Source organism: Panthera uncia, chromosome C2, assembly GCF_023721935.1.
Source record: "Panthera uncia isolate 11264 chromosome C2, Puncia_PCG_1.0, whole genome shotgun sequence".
Lineage (NCBI taxonomy): Eukaryota > Metazoa > Chordata > Mammalia > Carnivora > Felidae > Panthera > Panthera uncia.
Window position 1 is genome coordinate 122,348,225 of NC_064810.1, and position 6,211 is coordinate 122,354,435.

The following is a 6,211-nucleotide window of genomic DNA, read 5'->3' on the forward strand; positions in this document are numbered from 1 at the left end:
GTGAGCTCAGTTCAAATATCTACATACATGGGGTCTGATGCTTCTCAAAGGAGGTTAAAATATAAACCCATGATGCATGTCTAGTGGAAATCCCCTGTGGGCCATGTGGCATCAACTTCCACTCATCACTCTGGCTTTAAGTTCTTTCTTCATTTCCAGCACTTGTGGTTGCCATGCTCTAGTTTGGCTAAAGATTTTTTAAAAAAAGTTTATTCAGTTTTATCCAGCATTCCTATGTGTTTGAACTGACCATGGGGTGGGGGTAGGGTTCCCATGTCAGCTCAGCTTGCTGCCTTGATTGGGAGGCAACTGCTTAAGCTCCTGATGATTCAGGGTCCCATTTGCCTAGCTGTCGTCTCTCTGAGGTTGGGAGGAGGGGAGGCTCTCATCCAAGAGGAATACCACCCATCCAGTTCCAGACTCTGCCCAAAATCTTGGCATATGCTTCCAGGGGCTGAGACGGGGTAGCTGAGAAATGCCATCCTGTGTTTGATTTTAAAATGTTCTATACCAGATCTGTTGAACCAGTGTTCTAGGACCACACTGGGGCATCTTGCTTCTCTCCTGCTTCAGAGTGACTTTCTTCTCTCCAAGTATAGACTTCCCCCTTCTAATTTTGGAAGCAGACTTTGTTCTCTCTTATTGCTAAAGCCTTAACCTGTGTGTCATGATCCAAGCGTCAGTTGCACAGACATCTGCAATCTTTCTTCCAGATCTTCCTGAAAACAGATCTCCCTCATGGTGGTGTGCTCTGCTGTGTGACAATTCCCAAGGAGGGCATATAGTCTCCACTTCTCCCACCCTCTCCTCCCTGCTCCCTGTCCCTTCATTTCCCCCAAGGTCCTATTTTTTTCTCTATACACACAAAATGTGGTAATTAATTTTTTCCCTTCAAAGCTGTCTGAAATTTTCTTCCCTAAAGAGATTGCTGTGGGATCAGCACATTTGCTGTAGCAAGAAGGTTAACAGAAGGAATTTAATTTGCTCCTTTTCCCATGTCTTCTGGCTGGTCGGTGGAGTCATCACCTGGGATAGGCATGCCAATGGGAAGAGAGCTGAGAGCGGTCCCAGCCCTGGCCTGGGAAGAGTAGGGGTGGGGAGAAAAAGCAAGCTGATTACATAGGCAGGGCATCTTGCTGGTTGTTCACCACAGCCTTAGTACAACCTTGCCTCTCTGCTCTGTCTTCCTCAACAGTCCCACTTTTTTTTTTTAAATATAATTTATTATCAAGTTAGCTAACATACAGTGAATACAGTGTGCTCTTGGTTTTGGGGGTAGATTCCCATAATTCATTGCTTATATACAACCCCCAGTGTTCATCCCAACAAGTAACACGTGGTTTTTTTGTTTGTTTGTTTTGTTTTTACCAGCAAAAGAGAAACCAAAAGAGTAAGAGAGAGAGAGAGAGAGAGAGAGAGAGAGAGAGAGAACTGCTTTAAACACTTAACTCCAGCTATTTCTTGCAGACAGGGCTTCTCAAATTTCAATGAGCACACAAATTACTTGAGGATCTTGTTAAAATTCAGATTCTGATTCAATAGGTCTGGGATGGCATTTCTAAAAAGCTCCCTGGTAATACCAAACATGCTGGTCCTTCCTTTGTCCCCGTCTGTCAGTACCAAAGTCCTACAGATTAGAGGTATAGCCAGGAACTAACATCAAGGGGAGGGAGTCTGGGCCCTGGGGCAGAATGCCATCTGAGATTTTTCCAATACTTCATGGTCTCTGCCACAGTGGGACAATACCAGTGGAGGCAAAGAAGGAATGAGAGGGCATGACATCTTAAATTTGGGGTCTCTATCTTGGCAACAAAACTGTACTTTTATATACTTCATAAATCTGGTTTTTGCTCGGGTCTGATTTCAAAAGGGGGAGAAGTCCACACTGAGAAACAGAAATCTCTATGTGACCAGCATGTGCTATGGAACTTTACCAGTTTTAAACTCCTGTATGTACACACTTAGGCCAGTCTTAAGAAACAATTGCATCAGTTGAGAATACATCCAACTTCCAGTTACAGAAAATCCAGTGACAGTGGGGTTGACTGGTTCCACATAATGGGAAGTCTGAATCATTGGGGATTGGGGTGTCATCTCTGACCTCTTTTTCTGTATGCCTCCAGAAGTTGGTTCTCAACCCCAGCCAGACCACTTGGGGAGCTTTTAAAAATCCCTATGCCCAGGTGACTGCCTAGAACAATTAAGTCAGAATTTCCAGGATTAGGACCTGGGCATCAATATTTACAAAACCTGCCCACGTGATTGTAATGGTTGAGAACCTCTTCTCTTGGCCTTGCTGCCACACAGCTTCCTCCAATGCTTTTCATCAGGGTCTTAACAACCTGAACTGCTTCCATTGGCTCAGTGCCTGATGGTGTTACCACCAGCATCTCCGTGGTTCTCTCGGCCTTTTCAGCTTTGGTTCCCAGATGGCTGCCATGGCCTCACTCGCTCACTGTGTCTGCATTCTAGGCAGTAAGAGGGAGAAAGGGCAGAGACAGGGCTCAGACTTCCACTCACATCTCACAGCTGGAACTGTGCCATGTGGCTTCTACTAGGACAAATGTGGCTGGATAAGTGACTATTCCAGCCTCTACAGCAGAAGCAGGCAAGAGCAAAGAGAGCTGGGAACGCTATGAGGTAAGAGAACATGTGTAGGTCTTTAAAAATGAGTGCTGTTATTGCAAACATAAAAACTACATGCTCCATACAGAAAATTTAGAAAAACAGAATAGAAGAAAATAAACTTACCCAAGTCTCGGCACTTACACTTGAGAACTGTTAATAGTGTGATGCATTTCCTTTCAGATTGTCTGTTTTCCCCATGATTCGGGTCATAGTATATTTACAATGATGAATTTTGCCCTTTCTTATAACATGAAAGGATGAGAATTTCTCCACTGGCGTGATGATTTTCTTTTTCTTTTTTTTTTTAATTTTTTAATGTTTATTTATTATTGAGAAAGAGAGAGAGAGACAGAGCATGAGCATGGGAGGGGCAGAGAGAGGAGGAAACACAGAATCTGAAGCAGGCTCCAGGCTCTGAGCTGTCAGCACAGAGTTTGATGCAGGGCTTGAACTCACAAACCATGAGATTATGACCTGAATCGAAGTCGGCTGCTTAACCGCTTAACCGACAGAGCCACCCAGGTGCCCCTGCTGTGATGATTTCTTTTTTTTTTTTTAATGTTTATTTATTTATTTATTTATTTATTTAATATATGAAATTTACTGTCAAATTGGTTTCCATACAACACCCAGTGCTCATCCCAAAAGGTGCCCTCCTCAATACCCATCACCCACCCTATCCTTCCTCCCACCCCCCATCAACCCTCAGTTTGTTCTCAGTTTTTAACAGTCTCTTATGCTTTGGCTCTCTCCCACTCTAACCTCTTTTTTTTTTTTTTTTTCCCTTCCCCTCCCCCATGGGTTTCTGTTAAGTTTCTCAGGATCCACATAAGAGTGAAACCATATGGTATCTGTCTTTCTCTGTATGGCTTATTTCACTTAGCATGTGATGATTTCTTAAACATAATTTTATCTTCTGCATTGTATTTCATTATGCTACTGTGCTATAGTTTAACTTCTTTCCTGCTGTTAGGATTAAGAAGGGTTTTTTCCCCCTTTTTCTGATGTTACAGAATTAAAAACAGCCCTGCATGGAACTTCTTTGTGCCTTCCGTCTTTTGCCCCTTTGTTCTATGTATTTCTTTTCTTTCTTGGGGAGGAGGGAGGGGAGAAGGTAAAAAAAAAAAAAGTTTGGTGTTTGCTCCAAAGAGCTTTTCCAAAGAGTGGTGATCCATTTGTATTACATATCATCATGGATGACCACTGTGCTCTGGGCTTTCATGACAGTTTGAATTCAAGGTAACGTGTGTAATATGTTTTTCTGAAATCTGTGTTCATTTGCACCTATGCGGGGTGTTCTGTGTGCCCTTGTTCTCAGATGAAAGGTATTGGTGTTTTGGTTCCAAGAAATACAGTCTGTTTGATTTGGGTCCAGACTAATTACTAAGGACCCATTCAGCAATAATAGTCTCAAGTATTTAAATACTTAGTGAAACTGCAATGAATTGAGGGACTATTGGTTCTAAGAACTAGGCAACCAACAGGGACTGAGAGAAGAATTTTAAGTTGGACACCAAGTTCAGAGCCAAATGTCAATAATCTCACTTGTGCAATACTTATAAAGTAGAGGATAATAAGAATGATCTGAATAAGGTTAAGTAAGAAGTACATACAGAACAGGGACATCTTATTTTCCATTAAATTTGCCACCTATTCCACTTCAATAAAATGCCTGTAAGGAAAATAACAATTCAAGGTGGAAGACTCTATTGCTGTTGTTCAGAAACTTCCCGAGAGTGAAAGAATGAACACTGATCAACTTCCCTGGTTTAAACTTAACTATTTGTTTTACAACATGCTATTTTGTAACTTGAACATCTATGTTATGTCTTCAAAAGTCCAAGAAGAAAGTAAAATCTTATAGAAAGACAGAAACGTCACCAATATATCTAGACAGACATTTTCTGGTAGTTTTTGGTGTCTAAAACCTATTTTCCCCACATCATACGGATGCCCTTTTTGTAGGCACAGCCCTGCCAGGAATGAGAACCTGGGTAGTGCAGAGAACTTTTACAAATTCTCCAAGTGGAGAACTCATTCTTTCTATGTGACTGATTTCTTGCTTTTTTGAAGTCAAGGCTTTATTTTTGTTCAGCTTCTTTTTACCATTTCTGTAGTATGTGGATGTGCTTGTGTATTTGGATGTGCAAAGACACGTGTCTGGAGTGATAGCAGTATCAAGTTTCTTTTCACATTTTCTGTACACCATTCTTCTGTCGAGGACTCCCTTAGCGGCAGGACCATGGTCAGGACAATTTCCTTTGAGCAGATTCCCAGGAATGGAACTACTGGGTCTCAGAGAACGAGCCAGGTAGAGTCTTGCTGTATGTTGCCAGGGAAGCTGTCAGGGTCATTGTGATGCCAACTCTCCATGAACCTTTATCGGGTTCTCTGTGTTCTATCAGCTGTGCCCCTCTGCAGGTAGATGGGATGGTCTGTCTGCAAGAAAGCCACTGGAGGGAGGGCTCTGCCAGTCCTTGTGACAAGACAGTCACATGCACTCACTGCTGATGTTCAAAATATCTCCATCCATATTCTGACCTCCCACCCCTCAAAATGTTTGTTTACAACTGGACGTTTTTGTTTCTCTCTCTCTCTCTCTCTCTCTCTCTCTCTCTCTCTCTCTGTCTCAATTATGACTTAACTCCTAAGACTTGGGCAAACACTCCCAGTATCATAAGAGGCTGGCTGGCTGGGCAGCCTGTGCCCCATAATGGTATTTTATTCACCCTCCAGTCTCACTCCATCATTCTTATCAGAGCCATTGCTATGGCAACTGTCCTCCTTCGACCATTAAGTATAGGTAGCAAAGTCCTACGTGCCTAATATGTTTGATATTTCACCTTTCAAAAAATACTTTGGGGAAATTCAAGTTGGCTTGTCAAGTAAAACAAATAAGCTTTATTATCGTCAACAAGGACTAAGGGTGGCAGCTTTGATAAGAGGGGAAGACTGGACTGGTCACAAACCTAAGACCAGTCATATCCAGCTCCACTTGAGACAAGAAAGGAATGGGAAGCCTCTCAAAGGTTGGTGGAGACTGACTCAGACCCCAGTGTTGGGGGCCCCAACCTAAGATTAGTGATAAGTTGACATAGGCCTTGGCCCAAACCCAATCTTGGGGACCTTCAGCTGCTACCACTGGAGGATTTTTACCTGCAGACAGCACTTTGGGGGCCCTGGGGTTTTCCCTGCCTTTCAGGTGGCATCACACCACAGTCCTCTCTGGACCTAGAACCCTTAAAATTTTGTACACACATGTTGCCTAGCACCCTGAGAGCTTAGCTGAGGTGAATGCGACAGCTCAGAAGGGACTTAATGTTCTCTTCCATTCCTACCATCTGTCCACCATTTACAATAGATTTGCTCTTGTTTGACATGTTTTTTAACTTGAGAATTAAAAATTGAATTTGCAGGAGTGCCTTGGGTGGCTCAGTTGGTTAAGTGTCCAATTCATGATTTCAGCTCAGGTCATGATCTCACAGTTGGTGAGATTTTGCCCCCGTGTCAGGCTCTGTGCTGACAGCACAGAACCTGCTAGGGATTCTCTCTTTCCCTCTTTCTGCCTCTCTCTCATGCTTAC

At 42.9% G+C, this 6,211-nt stretch overlaps 1 pseudogene; it reads right to left on the reverse strand.

The window, feature by feature from the left end:
• Positions 1 to 4,517: 4,517 nt before the first annotated feature.
• On the reverse strand, positions 4,518 to 5,222 carry LOC125922141 (cysteine-rich PDZ-binding protein-like; annotated as a pseudogene).
• Positions 5,223 to 6,211: the final 989 nt, after the last annotated feature.